Source organism: Dioscorea cayenensis, unplaced genomic scaffold (assembly GCF_009730915.1).
Source record: "Dioscorea cayenensis subsp. rotundata cultivar TDr96_F1 unplaced genomic scaffold, TDr96_F1_v2_PseudoChromosome.rev07_lg8_w22 25.fasta BLBR01001202.1, whole genome shotgun sequence".
Lineage (NCBI taxonomy): Eukaryota > Viridiplantae > Streptophyta > Magnoliopsida > Dioscoreales > Dioscoreaceae > Dioscorea > Dioscorea cayenensis.
The window spans coordinates 142-18485 of NW_024087593.1; the positions used below are offsets into that span (position 1 = coordinate 142).

The 18344-nt window shown below is 37.3% G+C and overlaps 1 long non-coding RNA gene across 1 annotated transcript; it reads right to left on the reverse strand.

The window, feature by feature from the left end:
* Positions 1-3073: 3073 nt before the first annotated feature.
* LOC120255807 lies at positions 3074-3883 on the reverse strand. The gene is made up of 3 exons (XR_005535105.1): positions 3849-3883; positions 3693-3777; positions 3074-3307 (listed from the first exon to the last, which is right to left on the reverse strand). It is a non-coding gene; the product is annotated as an uncharacterized LOC120255807 (long non-coding RNA).
* Between the last annotated feature and the right edge of the window lie 14461 nt (positions 3884-18344).

Here is an 18344-nt window from a genome sequence, read left to right on the forward strand (position 1 = left end):
ATTGTTCGGATAATGAGCACGATTCGGATTGTTGTTGAGAAGTCGAAGTGCGATTTGCCTTAGTGATATTCAACCGTTCACGCTTTCCCATTTTATCTGAAATAAAAAATTAACGAGATAAATTAATTTCCTCATAAAAATGCCTCAAATAAATCTTAGTTAAAAGGAAAATAAGTAATTTACCTTTATATGCTCTTAAAGGACATGCATTAACCAAGATAATCAAAATATAATAAAACTCAAACACACAAATTAAACTTCATACCCACATAGTCACATCAACAAAATAAAATGAACAAACTTGGTTCTATAATCAACATCTATAACACGAAATTAAATCATAAAATAGATCTAAAAAAGGTCCTCAATATGTTCATAAAGTGCTTGTTCTTCTTCATGCACCGTTTTTATTTCTTGTGTGAGCTCCACTCCATCAACTTCATTTCAAACCCATTTTGTAGTGTCATGTGAGTCATCATCTTGTATTTCTCCACACCCTTGACCCCTATCAAAGGATGATCCACCACCGATATCATATATGTCCCTAAGTTTTGCATGCTTGACAATAAGCCAATCTTTATTCTTTTCATCTTGAACATAAAAGACCTTCTTAGCTTGTGATGCAAAAACAAAAGGATCATCAACCAAATTAGTTCCACTATGAGCAAGATGTGAAAAATTCACAATAGTAAAACCAAATTTATCTTTCTTCAAACCTCTATTTGGATCGATCCAATCACATTTAAATAAAACAACCTTGAAGCTACCACTGTAGTTTAGTTGAATGATGTTAGTTAAAACCCATAATACTTAATTTCTCCTTCAATAGGTCGTGCATCCCTTGAAATTTCATAACTCATCATCTTAGATGTTACAACAACCCCACTATTTTGAGTTTTTCAACCATCTTTCACGAGCTTTGGTGTGAAATCTAAAACCATTAACAATGTATCCAGTGTATCTCCTTGCTGTATCCATTGGACCACGAGCAAGTAGTCTAAGTTCATCGGTGATGTTTGCATTTCCTTGTTGCTCCAATTGTGCAACCTATGTAATATCATACATAATTAATTAAAATAATGCTATAACTTAAAAATATTATAAGTAATCCAAACGTGAAGTCACACTTACATGATCCATGAAACCAATCATGAAATGTTTCACTTTGTAACTTTTGTATCTCATAAGGCGAAAGATGTGGGGAGAGATTATGCCTCTTAATAAATTGCTCATGCTTCCTAAATACAAAACTAAGTATACTAAATAAAATAATTTCAATTAATATAATTTAGCACACAGAAAAATTTATATGATGAATTAATCTTACTTTAAAAATGGAGCAACTCAATCAAAATTGAAGAACACATAACGATGTGCTTGCACCAAAGTTTGGTTGTCAAGTGTAATACGTGAGACCCTCTTACGCTTGTTACTACTAAAGCCTTGATTTTTTTCCTTCCCAATGGTCTTCTAACATTTGCAAAAATGGATACTTCCTCATCAATTGCAACATTTTGATCTTCTTCATTTCTAGTTGATTGATTGAAGCTAATTTCAGTCCCCACTAAATATCATGAAGCAAAAGTTAAACATTCATTAGCTAAATAGCCTTCTGCAATTGAAGCCTTTGGACTAGCTCTATTATGCACATACGTCTTAAGCATAAGAAGAAACCTATTCAAATATAAATTCAAATATAAGTATATGTATTAAATATAAAATTGAAATTTAGGTATTTAAAATAAATATTTAGAATGCAACATATACCTTTCAACATGATACATCCACCGATATATGACTGGACCAGCAAGTCTTGCTTCATTTGCTAAATGAATAACCAAATGTACCATTATGGTAAAAAAAGACGGAGGAAAAATTTCCTCCATTTCACATAATGTTGAAGCAGCTCGATATTCAAGCAAATCATATCCACAACAAGGACATGCATACTCTACCTTAGTACTCCATCCAGACAAATTGGCATATGCAGGAAAGTCATTGATTGTCCAAATAACTGCTGCATGTAACTGAAAAGTTTGATTTGTGGCCGCATCAAAAGTCTCTATACCAACTTCCCAAAGCACTTGCAAATCTTCAATCAACGGTTGCAAGTATACATCTATATTGTTTGCAGGTCCTTTTGGACTAGGAATAAGCAAGGAAAGAATAAAGTTTGACTGCTTCATACACATCCATAATGGTAAATTATAAGGTATCAAGATAACAGGCCAAGCACTGTGAACAATAGTCATAGTTTTGAATGGATTGAAACCATCAGAAGCTAATCCCAACCGAACATTACGAGGATCAGAGGAGAATTGAGGATATCGAGAATCTAATTCTTTCCAAGCTTGAGAATCTGCAGGATGTCTTTGACATCCATCTTTGGTACATTCATGTTTATGCCAAGTCATTAGAGAAGCAGTTTTTGAAGACATAAATAACCTTTGCAATCTTAGAATAAGAGGAAACCATCGTAATATTTTGGTAGCTTTTTTTTTCTGTTTTGTAAAAGCATCTTCAGAATCACTTTTTCCATCATTCAAGCTCTCTTTCCATCTTGAAGCTCCACATTTTGTGAATTTGTCTTCATTTGCATTCTCCTTCCAAAATTGTATGCAATCATTGGGACAAGCATGAATTTTTTCATAACCCAAACTTAATGCAGAAATCATCTTTTTCATTTCTTGATATGACCTTGGCAATGTATTACCTTCAGGTAGAACAAGTTTTAGCAGCTCTAGTAATGCATTGAAGGATTTGTTGGTCCACCCATTAAAACATTTAATGTGGAACAAATAGATAGCAAAAGAGAATTTTGTGAAATTCTTGCAACCCGGATATAATTCCACCTCAGCATCTTTAAGCAAGCTATAAAAATTGTCATTATGAATTCTGTGAGTATAATGTTGGCCCCAGTGACTCTCTTCTAATTGTATATTATGGACATCAACATTCATATCTTCTTCAGCCATCATATCATGCAATAACTCATGAATATCATTGTCAAACACTATTTCTTCTTCATTACTTATAACAGTAGAAGTAGCTACTTCCGTGGTTTTCCCATGAAAAATCCATCGAACATATCCTTTAAGAAAGCCATCACAAATAATGTGATCAAATGCTTCTCTTCTGGACACCCTATATGTGTTCACACATTTAACACAAGGACACCAAATTTTACCATCTTCGGATAATTTGGCAAAAGCAAAATCTAAGAAATTGGTGACCCCATTTATATACTCTTCACTTGCTCTTGATGTAAGGTTTATCCACGTTTTATCCATAGGTTGAAGAATTAACACTGAAATAATAACAATAGATTTAAATTACTTGTGAGAATTAAAATAAAGAATGGTTTATAATATTAGTGTTTGCATATATTTTATTTCCACATCCCAATACTTATTAGAGAAACTATTATGAAAATAATGTTAAAATAGGAAAGATTTATTGTTAAATAGTTTACTAATAATGTTAAAAAAAACTTAGATGACAGTCTACATGATTCTTTTGTTTAGAATATGTTAATTAAACTTCCCATTACACTAACCAATTCTACATGATTTATTACAGATGACAAAGCCATGAAATTGACTAATGAGCATGCATTTTGATCTTGTTTGCAACTCCTAAACTTAATTAGATGTCATTTTATAAAAATAGCAATACAAGATTATCCATTTTACCTCCAAATAGTTTCTCACTCGGAAATAGTTGATTTCAAGTGCTTGACCCACCAAACATGCCTTCTTGCTTCACAATACAAGATCCCTGCAAATATTCCACAAACACAATTCATATATTTATTAATATGAGAAAGTAAAGTGTATGCATCGTTTTACCTGTTAGAGTTTTGCAGGTTTGTGATTTGCTACCTTAGTTTGGATGATTCTTGTTGATAGTACTGAAACATTGAGTAAATATTCTTTTTGGTTAGGCATTTCTAACTTTTCAAAGCATGCAAACAAGAAAAAAAATGTCTGAAAAATACAACATGCTATTGCTTAGAAACTTGAAAGAGTAATATAGATTCATTTAATATATTTATTTTAAATATATCAAATGCATCTGTCTCTTTTTAGATGAGAGACTTACAAGTGATTGTTAATGAAGAGCAATTACTGTTCAGCATATCATGGTATTGCTTAAAAACTAGAAAGAGTAAATAAATATATCAAATGAATCTGTCTCTTTTTAGATGAGAGACTTACAAGTGATTGTTAATGATGAGCAATTACTGTTCAGCATATATGATAAGTGAAAAGAAATATACACAATGAATGATATATAATTGAATATGCTATACTAGCCATCCATGCAAAGGATGTGTATGTGGGAATATAGACAGGTCTTTGGAGGGTGAGGCTGCCTGCTCTTAAAACCCCTAGATCTAGAAACCATAGCTACAGAAAACCTAGATGAGAATCCTAACAGCAAAGAATCAACAAAGAACACGACAAATAAAGAAACTGTTTGATTAACCCTCTTGACTAATTTGGCGGCATCCCTTTGGAGTAGTACCCACATCAAACTAGCATCTATTTATAATTAATACTTTATTTTACATAAACCAATAAAAATTCATCCTATTGACAGGGAAAGCTCATTGTGCACACATGACAGTACGACACATCTTCTTGGACTTGGATGCCACTTTTATAATAATAATAATAATTATTATTATTTTTATTATTATTAGTATTATTTTTATTATTATTGAACTAATATTATTTGGATGGAATATCAAGGCAACAATGGACACCACAAAATGAGTCAAAAAGCTCCTTTCTAATTCTTTGTCTTAATGCTCTTACATGTTTGTGAACCTCAATTAATTGTTTAATTAATTAGTGAATTAATTATTTAATAATTTTAACTTGATTCTTCTTCTCATTGGATTCTTGCTTTCTCTCTCTTCCTCTCTCTCAGGACATGTTATTAAAAACTAAAAAATATCTAAAACATTCACTATTATGGGTAAAAAAATTCTTATAATCAAATATTCTTTTTGATAAGGGAAAACCAAATATAAGATTTGGTCCCTTTCATTAATTAGGCAGCCAAAATAATGCATGCAAATTAAGTTATTGGAAGCTCTTCTCTTCTTCATTTACATTTCTTAACTAACTTAACTCCTCATCATATCATCACCCCAAAATATATATATATATATAAAAGCTTCTCATGTTAACATGAAACAACATGAAGAAACAATTGATCAAAGTGTATATTTATATAAAAAGCCTACAAAAAAAAATCAAAACTATATATATTAATGACCAGCTCCTGGACTTGGCACTGAATTAAGGATTCTCATGACCTTCTCTGAATGATCTTCAGAAGGAACCGGTCTCCGGCCAACAACGACGGTGATCACCGGAACATATTGCATTAATAAATGACAATCATAACTACTTTGATATTGACCTTATAATTTACTGCAATGAGTACCATACATGTACATATATCAATATCATAGCATCCTGTGGATTTATATTAATGTCTCTTTGGTAATATATGTATATTATATTAATATTATAAATGAAGTAGATCAAGATGTTATATCTATATATCTATATATAATATATCTCAGAAAACAAAGACACCAAAAAAAGCCATAATTCACCACCATAGGCCCATAACTGATCAACTACAGAAATTCCACATGTAAGTAAGCACTTGTAAATAATGGCATATATGCAGTTGAACTAGGTTTTACTTGGATACAATATTTAGATAGTATTTAGCAGGGAAGGGTTATAAAAGCAAAGTGGATGGATATATCTCACAAATCCTATATCCCTTGACAGGAATAAACAACTGCCTCTTGCTCCACTGAAGGGCGCAGTAATGGCAGAAGAACATATGATCATTACTATTTTTCAAACAAGTAAAGGATAAAGTGATTCCTGTTCAGTAAAGTGATAACCGAATCGAAACATGAAAGAGAAAAAAATGACTTGGTAGAGAAACACGTAAAGGATAAAATGATTCCTGTTCAACTAGGGTGTTTAACTTAATCATTGTCTCTGCCGTTTCGCAGATCTAAAAATTTCAATGATATAAAAGCTGATACAAAATCCATTAACACAAATAACAAAGGAAAAAAGTCCACTTTCACCATTTGGCTGCAATATTAATTTCAAATCCTTAAAAAAAACCTCAATCATCGAACTGCATACACAATTAAGTATCAAATCATCAGTAAATCCCCCAAATTCTAAATTATAGTAAAGAAAAAAACCGAGCCATAAAACCAACAAAAAAATGAAAAATCCAACAGAAAACAACTAATAAAAAAATAAAATTAAATACATAAATTAAGAAGCAAAAATTCCTCACGTAAAACCAAGTTGCTAGCTCTAAAATAATCAAATATAAGCAATCAAAGATGAAAAATTCCGAGAATCACAGAGTCCTCACATGGAATTCCACTCTATTTGGATGTCCTCAACCGCGATGGAGGATCTCCAAGAGCTCTTGAATCGATCGGCAGCGCTAGTGATCTGTAGAAACCCTAGAGATTTGTAGCTATATTGTCTGCGGGACTTTTATCACGAGTCCATGACTTGCCACCATTCATCGTTCTCAAGAAAATGCCACTCCCTCCAAAGAGCCCATGCTTCATCCCTGTTATTGAGAATTCGAGTGAAAAAGGGAAGAAAAGGGTCAAAACAACATACTTCTCGAAGGTGCCTTCTATAAAGACCAATTAATTCAAGAGCCACATTTCAATTCAAGCAATCGAATGTAATGATATCGCTCATGTTTAACTTAATTATAACACAACAAAAAAACTATGTATCCTATAAACTATTTGAAATCACAGCTTTGTACAACTTCATCGGTGAGCGATATCCAACATCAAGAATACCAAACCCACGGCTTTGAACAGGAACTTCTTCAAAATCCTCTGTGATCTGCAATGAATAATTTCCTCTTAATACGTAGAAGAACATAAAAAAGATGAATTTGGAATACAACACCCTACCAGATAACGAAGACCGCAACCCCTCCGCCTTCGCCGAGATCACCACAACTCAAGCAATGCAAATCAAAACCTAAGATCATCTAGCACTTCCAAAATGAGCATCAATTGAACAGATCAAATTCTTAAAACGCAAAACCCAGATCAAAACCTCATCCAAAGGAAAGACCAACAACCAATCCACCATTAATCGAAGAACAACATTGCACATCAAACTCCACACTGGCCAAATCGACGAATAAATACCAACAAAAATTAAGAAAACACTAGGAAATTCTCATTGCCTCACGTTTTCAAGCAATTTATAAAATTTAGAAAAGAAGGGCAGAATCAACGAGAAATTAGATGAAAATAGAGCCCAAAAAAAAAACTTTCGATCAATTCATACCTGTAACGCAATGAAATAATCAGCGATCGAGACAAAGGGGAGGGTATTAGGATCGCCGTAGAACGGATCGGAGATTCTAGGGTTTGCAAAGTGGAAAGAGAGAAGCAAGAGAAGCCAGGTGAGGTTAAGAGAGAGAGAGAAGAGTCTCTGAGAAAGTAGAACTGTTCTGATAAAGGCAACAAAACTTTATTTTTTTATTAATATTCTGATAATTAATGTAATATTTTTATAAACCTTTCATTCTTGATAAATTCGGACTTAAGATTTTAGTGGAAATTACCAAAAAAACCCTTTAAGTTTGTAAAATTGCCAAAAAACACCCAGTTAGTTTTGCAATCCCTAAAACCCCCTCATTTTAAATAAGATGTTTTTCAAACCCCCAAACCCTGTAACGGATGTGAACGGAGTGAGTTTCAAAATTTATGGACAAAAATGCCCTTGCATGGGGAGTCGTGGCTGCAGCCATCTCGGCGATTTGAGAGGAAGTGGGGTGGTTTTCCATGGGGTAACCCCGAGAAACGAATTTATTGGAGCCGTTTACTTTGCTTTTTCTCAACTCGCGTCTTGACTCTTCCATTTCCAAGTCTGTCTCCGAAGTTGTCTCTACCGGTGAAGCCTCTGTATTTGCAGCTTTTTCATTTCCACCGGTATCTCAAAGGAGAAGTCCCCCGCGTAACTAGTTGGCATTTCATCAGTTTGCAATCTAAGGTATTGAGTATGGTTTTTATGATAAGCTGTTACATTATAAAGAAAGATTTTTTTCGGTTTTGTTTTGTGTTCTGTTTTTGTTGGAAGATATTGAAGTCTGCAGGGGATTTCTCACTGGGGTTTTTGTTAGTCTGCAGGGAGATTTCTCGGCTAGGGTTTTGTTTTTTGTTTTGCATTTTTAGATGCAGTATACACTATCGAAAAAGTTTTTTCGATTGTTATGATTTGTGTAATATTTATAATGTACATTTCCACTTTCATTTGATATGGTTGCAGTTTTACAAATGAGGTTGACGTTTAAGAAATGAGATGTTACAGTTTAAGTTTTTGTTGTCTCTGTTTAAGTATTCTCGTCTCCGTTTAATAAAAGTCTGGGTCTCTGTTTAACATTTGAAATATCTCGTTTAATAAGCGAGAGGTTACCGTTTAAAACCTTAAATTTGCGCTTTAAACTTTTTTGTGAATGTGTTGTTATTAGTCGCAGTCGGTGATTATGGCGGTCAACCTAGTTAATGGGCGATGCTATTTGACACCTAGTAGTGGAGACTTTAGATGAATTTAAAAAAATAACATGACCCCTCGACACTGGGAGATTATTCGACGGACACCGTTTGCAGCGTTCATTGAGCTGGAAGCTATATACCAAGAGAGGGCCCTTCTTGATTCTCTTTTTGCAAAGGTACGATGGTCGCACCAATAAATTCGGGATCGGGGAAAGATTGCTCGAGTTTCGAGACCTCAAGATGTGGCCCTCGTTCTTGGTCTCAGCGTTGCGATGGCGATGCGGTGGTCTTTTAGAAGAAGAAAACCCGGTCGGCTTGAAGGGAGGTATCTATCAAAAACCCTATGAGAGACAGCAGGGCGAGACTCCATCAAGAGCACTACGGGTGCAACTTGTTCGACGAGGGAGAAGAAGATAATTTTGTCAAACTCGATGGTGTACCTCATGGGTACGATCCTCTTCCCAAATACGTCATGCTCGGTTCGAGTCGGATCGTTGATTATGTTGATGATCTACCGACCATGGGGCGATACGCGTAGGGCGAGGCGACGCACAAGTGGCTTATGGAGGATATTCCTGGCGGCCCGCTCGAGTGCAAGATAGATGCTGCCGGGAAGTAGACCAACACGAGGGTACATTAAGGGTTGCTCGGTCGCGCTTAACGTCTCGGTTTTATGAGTCGACCGGAGCGTGGAAGAAAGTCCGTTTCGGCAAGATCCCAAGGATGTCTGTGCTACGGTGAAAGTACTTACCGGAAGCAAGCGGCGAGTATAAACCGACTTGTCATCGCTCGATGGAAAAAGAGGTAATAAATCATGGACAATGTTTAACATAAGTCTTTAATGTTTAAACATTTTATTTCGCGTTTAACTTTAGTATTTACCGTTTAACTGTTATTCATACTGGTTTAAATATTTTGTTCTCCGTTTAATTATATTCTATAACGTTTAAATATATAAACACTCTGTTTAAATATAGTTTTTATAGGTTAAAATGAATGATTTCGTTAAAATTGTTTGGTTTACATATGTTAGTTTCCGAAATTTTGGTTCCGTGAATCTTTGAAGAAGAAATATTTGTTGTGGCCAACCGACGGACTGGATGCTATTGCTCCGGAACCACTTGCTCGAGGCGGGATGAGAGGGCAGCCTCATCGTGTCGCTTGGACGCCGTTCTCCTACTTCCGACCCCACCACGCACGCGCATTCCTCGACGCCAAGAAGCCCTCCCCCTACCCCGGCAGATTGCAACAACCCCCCCTACCACGACAACGACAGTCTCCCCGATTGTGGCAGCCCCCCCGACCATGGCAGCCCCTCCGACCGTGGCAGCCCCACCGGCGACATTAGGCGAAGATGTCACCACAACTCTTATGCAGGCATGCCAGATATTGATGACCGAGTTTCCTCGGCTTGTCGCTCGTGTTGAGGCACTGGAAGGACGTTCACAACCGGCCGCGCCATCCCTCCAAAGAACTGAAGCACCCGAGACGAACGAGGTGTCGGAATTTGACGACGACGACATCATCGGGAAGGTCATTCCAAGGCGGCCACATTCGAAGAGACTTGCGAAAAAAAGGAGAACAATATCGCCTCTGCTCTCTACCGGTGACGATGAAACAATAGCAACACCATCGGGCTGACTACTTTCATTCATCGAGGGCCCGTCATTTGATGATGACATGGCCATGACGGTGGAGGACATAGTCGATGATGTGGCCGTTGCATGCGTTGAGAAGGTCGTCAACTCTCTTCTTAATGAATCGATGGACCCGGTGGAACCGGTTGCCGAGATTGCGGCATCAAAGATAGACACAATCCTTGCAGATCAAGAACAAGCTAAGGGTGTGTCTCCCGATGATGCTGTCGTCGTGGCCACGGTTGAGAAGATCGTTGAATCTGTTGCCGTGGCCGTGGCGGTAGCCGACAGTACCGCATCCAAGCAGGACACAATCCCACCACGACAAGAACCATGTAAGGATGTGTCTGCGGTTGATGCTGTCTCCGTCGTCCCCGCATCGAAGCCAGACACAATCCCACAACAAGAACAACCATGTAAGGATGTGTCTGCAGTTGATGCTGTCGCCATCGTCCCCGCATCGAAGGAAGATGATGCTGAAGACCCCGACCGAGCAACGAGAGAGATGATCAAGGCCAATCAACAATGGGACCCGATGGCTCAGAAAGCTTTTGTTCCGAAGAAGAAGAAATGGGTTGGCCTGTCGCGTCTTAACAAATATGAGCATGAGTTGATGAGGATCTTCCTCAACTGCTCTATGGACGGGTAAGTTTAAAGTTTTTATGATATTGTTTAAAGGTTTTGTTATACTGTTTAACGATTTTCTAATAGTGTTTAATGCCTTTATGTTATCATTTAATTTGTCTACTTAACGTTTAATTATATATAATATCATGTAACAATTGATAATATCATTTAAATATTTACAATATGGTCTTATTATATACGTTATCGTTTAACCTCGAAAGACTGTCGTGTGGAAGAATGACTGTCGACCATCACGCGACAAATTATACCGCCGCTTGAGGGGAAGGAGATGGTCATCGATGATGTGATGGGACGCTTTCAGTATGCATAATACAAAAAGTCGGCGAGCAAAGAGCCATATCCTTACAAGAAGCACGCCTCCATCACCGGACCTCTTCTTGCTTTGTTTATGTCAAAGCGGGGACGACGCACATGAAACAATTATGGCTATGGTCGGGGATCTCTGTCATGAAACCGCATGAAGTTCAAATTGTCATCCTCCCGATAAACATGAATGACCACTTCCATGTCGTCGTCCTGGACAATGATAAACAAGAATATAGGCATTATTCTTCATGTCCGGGGTATGATAAGACGCGTTGGACATGGTAAGTTCTTTAATTATGTCCGATTAATATCTGTTTGGTATTTAATCGGTATTCTAATCTCGACTTGCATATATCGACAGCGGAATCTATTCGACACTTGTGTCGATATGGAGTTCGGCGAGTCGGCGACGGCAAAGTACCCGCTCGTGCACGACAAGGAAACCCCACGCCAAAAACAAGGAAGCGTCGATTGCGCAGTCTACGTCATGCGGTTTATCGAGCAATTACTTTGGGGTGAGAAGTTACGACTACACGCAGCAGGGGACGTTCCTTACCTCGAGTTAAGGTATGTTACCCGCATACTTAAGGAGGGAGGCGGCCCGGTGTCCATGACAAAGGGGTGTCGATCATAGCGGGTTAAATTTTGTTTTTGAAGAACGTGTCCTGTATATCTCAATGTCAATTTTGTTTTCGAATGTAAACCTAGACAAATTCAATTCATTGTTTTTGTTTTCGAAGAACATGACTTGTATATCTAAATGTAATTTTTATTTGTTTCGAATTGTAAAGCAGGTTAAATTCCATTCAGTTTCATTTCATTGTTTAATTTACGTTCTAATTGTGTACATTTCACTTTCATTGTTTAAATATACCATATATCGTTTAAACATCAGTTGAAATATTTCAAATTACATTGTATCCGTTTAAAATAACAATGTCTCTGTTTAAATACATTCAATTCGTTGTAAAGAGTAAGAGTTTAAATATGGAAAGTTGCCCATCAATACACCATGTTTCCCTGTCATCGTTGGCTTATTTACAATGCCTAGTCGGCGACAGTTTCATTGCAAGATCGTCGATTGTGACCGGATCCATGGCAGCGGCTGTAATGTAACTCGCAGACTGCGCAAGCTTGCGACTCGATCCTCTTTCGTCTAGGCCGCCCAAGCTGCCTTCTCACATGACGGTCGCATAAGCGAAGCTCATGATTTCCGTCCGAAGGCCCTGTCATCGTCGGGTATGGGGAATATAGCTTCCTTATGCGCCGGTTGTAATTGTCGATGGTGAAGTACCCGCTAATAAATCGATGTGCGTTGGTGTCTGTCTGCATTATTGCTGCGCAAGCGTGTTTGCAAGGGATACCATAAACTTGCCACCTTCGACATGAACAAGTTCTAATGGCGAGATCTCTGAGTTCTGTTTGCCTGGTCGATCACTTCGTAATGATCATCGACACAACGACCAACACGAAGATTTCGGCTGTCCTCAACAATGACCTCTACCTTGGAATGTATGTCGGGCATAAGTGGGTCTCCCATTTGTTCGCTTGCTCACGCCCGGGTTACATAACATGCGCATCAACTTGAACACGGCAAATAAGGTTAAACAAAAGGCGATGATGGTTAAATAATTCGTAAACATGTTTGAACATTATTGTAAATATTTAAGCGAAAAGGATTAATATTTAAAAAGTCGGATAAGTGTAATTAAACAAAGATTGAGAATGTTTAAAGGGTAACACTAAATGTTAAGTGTAAAACCAACATTCGTGAGACCTTATGGAGTCGACCATTTTACGTCACGGTAAATGGCGAGCTTCCTTGATCCAAGCATTGAGCGACTCCGCGACGTTTGAATACATCTCACCCCAGCGATCACCTCCGAGCGAGATAATTCGACCAATGTGCCATATCCGATTTATTAATCAACCGGTGATGAGCTTGGGTGATGTGGCTGCGAGTTCATTCACGGTATCATCGAAATCTTTAGCCGTGGATGCCCACGCAATGCGGAAGCATATAGACCCAGACACTCCTCCCTCGATGCCTTCCCAAGTCGACATTGGCTTTCATAAAATTGGCCTCCAAATGTCGAAGACAGTATGCATGTGGCGACGAAGGGAAGACTCTCGCAATTGCGCTCACAAGGCCCTTGGACTCGTCCAGAGCACAAATGTAATTATCTCATGATAATCTCCATCCTCGTATAAGGTATCGCCCTAACTTAGATATGAGACCAAGTCAATTGGCATCGGTCTCGTTGTCGACTATCACAGAAAGGCGGCGTGGAAAAAAACCATTGTTTCCATCTTTCCTGTGGCGCCCGATGAGTGTACCCCGATATTTTTCTCGGGAGGTGTGTACCATCGAGACAATGCAGCTGACTGTAAGCCCTCTTGAATCCCACAATACCGTGCTGAAAAGAAAAATGCACGTTTAAAAGCGATCAGCGTCTCTTTCCACGATAGCAGCGCTACGGGATTTGTCTCCGCCACCTTATCCACATACCAAAGCAAGCGATCGTGGCTCGGAGCGTCAGCGCCATCAAGGACCACCCGGGCATGCTCTTTTTCCCAACCAAGCATCGCTTGTATGGTATGTGGACACCATGTTCCCGCAACGTGTCGCTACGAATGTCGATGGCCTTGTACGAGGGGACGGTCCTCGACCTTCGAATCACTCGTGCGCTAACCCATTTTTGGGCGCTTTTACGATGCGGCCTTGAACCTATGCCACCACCGCAAGTGTGTGACGGGTTGATTGTCTTGATTTTGAAAGTATTTTTGTTATACTCTTTTGATGCATGAAGGCGCCAATGACAACCATCGGCTAGCATTCCACGATCACTTCGATGTTTTTCGTTCTTTATGAATTTGAAGTCAAAAATTCCTTTTTGATTGCATGATTTTGAAGTACATCCACGAAATGTTCGACACCAGTCAAAACGTTGTTCGATATCCAACGACGCACTGCGAATGATCGGCGAGAAAGAAGACATCCCACGCCGTCCCGGAGTCACGTAGGGATGAGCTGGAGCACTCGCGAGAATCGAATTCCCCGCCAACACTTGATCAAATGAAAAGATCAATATGTTAAGCGGAGAATATAATGTTTAAGTGATAATGACAATATTTAAGCGTTAAATTAAATACTTAGCGGATGAACTAATAACGTAAACGACTAGTACAAGATGTTAACTAGTGACGGACATATTTAAACACTAATGACCCCAGACAACTGGAATAATTAAAAGAGAAAGAACTTACAACGAGTAAAACTCGTTTTCATTAGGATTCGGCAATGGCACATTTTACGTCTCGACGACAAGATCAACTACTGACACATTTGAAGATGGAGTGCACGTGACACATCCGCTGGAAGTCAACGTCGTTTTCTATTGGGCAAACCATTTTATATCCATACGGTGTGATGAACTTAACCCCGACAATAGAAACTTGAGACCCCATCGCTCACAAATCTCGATTAACACCAACTCCCAAGAAGTCGAGCAGTGAACATTAGCACTCTTCCCTCCCCGTTGAATATAGCAATACCACAAAAACTCTCCATAATATATCGACCCGAAAACCAAATCGTACAAACCAAATGAAATGAAGAACAAAAATAAGCCGAAGAAGAAGAAGAAGAAGATGTAAACAACAAACAGTAGTCAGATAGACAAACAAAAAAAAGTGCATATATATATATATTACTGTCGCGATGAAGACAAAAAAGTGCATAGAGGTTAGACTAGACGTGATGTGATTGGGCGGTATTTTTCCCTCCATCCCAAGGGCAAAAAAGTAAAAATATATGTCACTGTCGCGATGAAGACATATTGTCATCGCTCGACATGAGTATCTGTTTAAACGTCAAGCTTTTTATGTTTAAACGGATACATATAGTGTTTAACATAACGATTACCGGTTTAAATAATGTCTATATCATGTAAATAATACGTAAACCCTTTAAATAAAGTTATTTAACTGTTTAAAATATACGTTATTGTTTAAATTGAATGCTTTCACTGACATCGCGTTGAAGATGGGTACCTCCTGGGTCACTGTTTAAACATCTTTACGTATTTTCTTAAACACCGTTGTCGTTGTTTAACTTTTTCTATTGTTTACAATGACGTTCTTTTGTTTCCCACATTGTTTTTACTAGGTCTACTGTTTAAAATTTCGAAGTTCACATTCAAATAAGCTTGTTTTCGTTTTATTTATAAAAGATTTACAACATTTACAACATTTACAGCGTCCTCTCGGGACTTTGATCACTCACGACTCGACCCTCGTATATCGAAACAAGTGTGCAGTACATTCGAATGCTCACGCGGTTTGCATAACATGCGCATCAACTTGAACTACACTGGCGTACAACATTAAAAAAAGGTTAAACAAACACATTCATGAAAAGCGACTATTAATCAATGTGTCATGTGGTGGGACTTAAGCGAAGATCCCGATAGTTAAACACGAGCGTAATAGTTGTACAGCGTAATTTTCTTAAGCGGTATGAGAAAGTCTCAATTGATAAATATCAACCCGTCTTAAAGGATGTTTCCCGATCTCCCTCCTCTAGAGAATCCTCACGCAATCACGAAATACGTGAAAACTTTCTTTTTCTTACCCAAGTCGAAATGCTCAGCTAATTGCTTGCCCGTCGTCCACCGTGAAGAATCCTCTGCATTCGAGGGCGATTATGAGAGCATTTCGACTGGCGAAAAAGATAGTTTAACTTATTCGCGTGATTGCGGCTAAATGATTCTCAAGATAAGGAAGAAGGTTCACGAAACATCCTTTCAGATAGAGTGGTTGTCCATGGGAAGAGGAGGATGAGGACGAGCGAGTGGTTGTCCGTGGGGAGGGTTTTTCACAGTTGTTATGGTGTGAAGTCCACGAGCGGTGACTCTTCATATCCGAGAAAAAAAGTTAAGCGTACGATGGCCGACATTGGTCGATGACAACGAGCGGGTGTTCGGATATTTATGTTACCGTGCGTAAGAATTAATGCCGTCGTTAATTCTTATGCAGGGATACCCTAACCTTGCCACTGCCCGTGCCACTGCCAGACAATTCGGATCAAGCGAAAAAGATCTCCGTTTCTGCGAGACTTTGAGAATTTACGCGTTAATATGAGCAGGTTATACATGTAAAGATAATGTTAAGCGGAGATGGCAAGTATTAAGCGGATATGACAATTATTAAACATATTAGTAAATTTATTTAAACGGATAATAGCAAATAGTTAAACATTATTTAAAATATACAAATAGATAACTATAAAGCGAGAAGAACTTTACTAGCGAAATGAGCTCGATCGTAATTCTTTCGTTCTTCTCGTCGTAATACAACTTTACAACCATAAGCGAGAAGGCGACAATGGCACATGCTGCTGCCTCGACAATAAAATCGACTACGACTCGTTTTGAAGATGAAGTGAACTTGACCAATCCGATGGAAATCAATTTCATTTTTATGTTTGAGAAACCGATTTATATATTTCGGGTATGATAATGAGGGAGAACAACAAGATGTAATGCAACTCCTAGGCATTGTCTATTAGAAACCAGAGAAAGCCCTTGAAAGGTTGAGCATGATGTTGATTTGGCGCTTTTTCTTTTCCCACCATTTTCAAGGCCAAAAATGGGATTTCACAACATGGACCCATTCGAAGTGAACGGTAGGGGGTAAAAGGGAAGTTAAACACTAACGGAAGGGCTGTCCGGGGTGTGTAAAAGTAGGAGGGGGTTTTTGGGAAGTTTTGAAAATTACGATGGGTGAACAGTAATTTTCCCTTTTAACAATAATAGAGTTTATATATATTGTGTATTGGTTCTCACTGTATTTAGCGACTTCAATAAGATTATATAAATATCATAAAAGAGAGCATAAATATCAAATATATCTATAAATATATATTAAAATAGAAAGTGTATTGCCATATGTCAACCTTTCATTACAAAATTTTCAGCTATAATCATATAATATTATAATATTTATAATTATCTTTAATTTTGTACCAAAATTTTAAAAACAAATTATAAAAGAAAATTTAATTCTGATAATATTATTATTATTAACCCATGCTCTACTAAACATGAATATAAAAATTAAATAAAATTCAAAACATATAGCTCTACCAACAGAATGATTTCCGTCACTAAATGTCTGTCTATTCTAACACTTTTAAAGATTCATTAGTATAAATAATATATAGCTACTACATTTAACTATTGCTATAGATAAGTATAAGTATAGAGTAGTAGTTATACCAATGGAAAAATATCTGTAAGTAAATGTCATATCTATTCTGACAAATTTAATGTTCCGTTGATATAGATAATCTATAGCTACAAATTTGACTGTTACTATAGATAAAAGTCTACCTATACCAACAGATTAAAATCCGTCAATAAATATCTTATATATAGTGACAGTTTTAAAGTATCGTCAGTAAAAACCAGTCTATAGCTACGGAATTTAACTGTTACTATTGAAAAGCGTTAGTATATGGCAATTTTTTTGTAGTGTGAGCAGAAATCTCTTTCCCGAATCTTGTTGTCTCCCCTTCGTTTAAAGAAGCTTAGAACAAAGCTTAATTATGCAGCTCGGTAATGTAGCCGACCATATCCGAAATCTCTGAGTGTAATTGGCAATCATGTGGGGGTTCAGCTTCCAAAAACTTTCCAACCGGATGCATGTGAAGCTTGTGGGGTTCCAAAACTTTTCCAATCGAAGCAGTAAAAGAAAAGGGTTGTCTTTACATAAACATAGCCAAATCTCACAATAATTTCAACCAAACTTGGAAACAACTACAACTCACCAAATACACCAACATGTAGAGCTTCTTCTGTTAGCCCAAAATATACAGATTTCAATTAGTCATGAATATGATCTTTAGTACTCAACCAAATATATTTTTAAAACAATCAAATATAATTTTCAAATAATCAACTCATTTTGATAATCTCCATAAATAGATTATTAGCTCTCTAATCAATTAATCAATGTAGAAATCTCCAAATTTAGCTCCCATCAACTAAATTAGTTACAAATACGATAATATAAAAATCACCTCACTCTGATATCAAATCTACTAACTTAATTGTGTAACAAATAATGCTAACTTTAAAAGCACAATAAAAAAGAAATAC